Genomic DNA, 261 nt, shown 5'->3' with positions numbered 1-261 from the left:
GTGGAATAAACATAATCTGGAAACAACAACATATACCTTATACTCCTCCAACATCACACTTCATTTTGTCACACAGCCCTATGCATAGGATATCACAGTGCCTCTTAACTCTCAACTCGTACTGCACATACATCAGTTTGGTTTAAATTTCACAATTTCACCCATACAAAACAAGGCAAATCTTGCCTATAATGGACTAAACAATAAAAAAAAACAACAACATTTTTCATCAGTGGTATTTCCTCCATAAGTTGATGGTTA

Source organism: Penaeus monodon, chromosome 20, assembly GCF_015228065.2.
Source record: "Penaeus monodon isolate SGIC_2016 chromosome 20, NSTDA_Pmon_1, whole genome shotgun sequence".
NCBI lineage: Eukaryota > Metazoa > Arthropoda > Malacostraca > Decapoda > Penaeidae > Penaeus > Penaeus monodon.
This window is presented reverse-complemented; position numbering follows the sequence as displayed.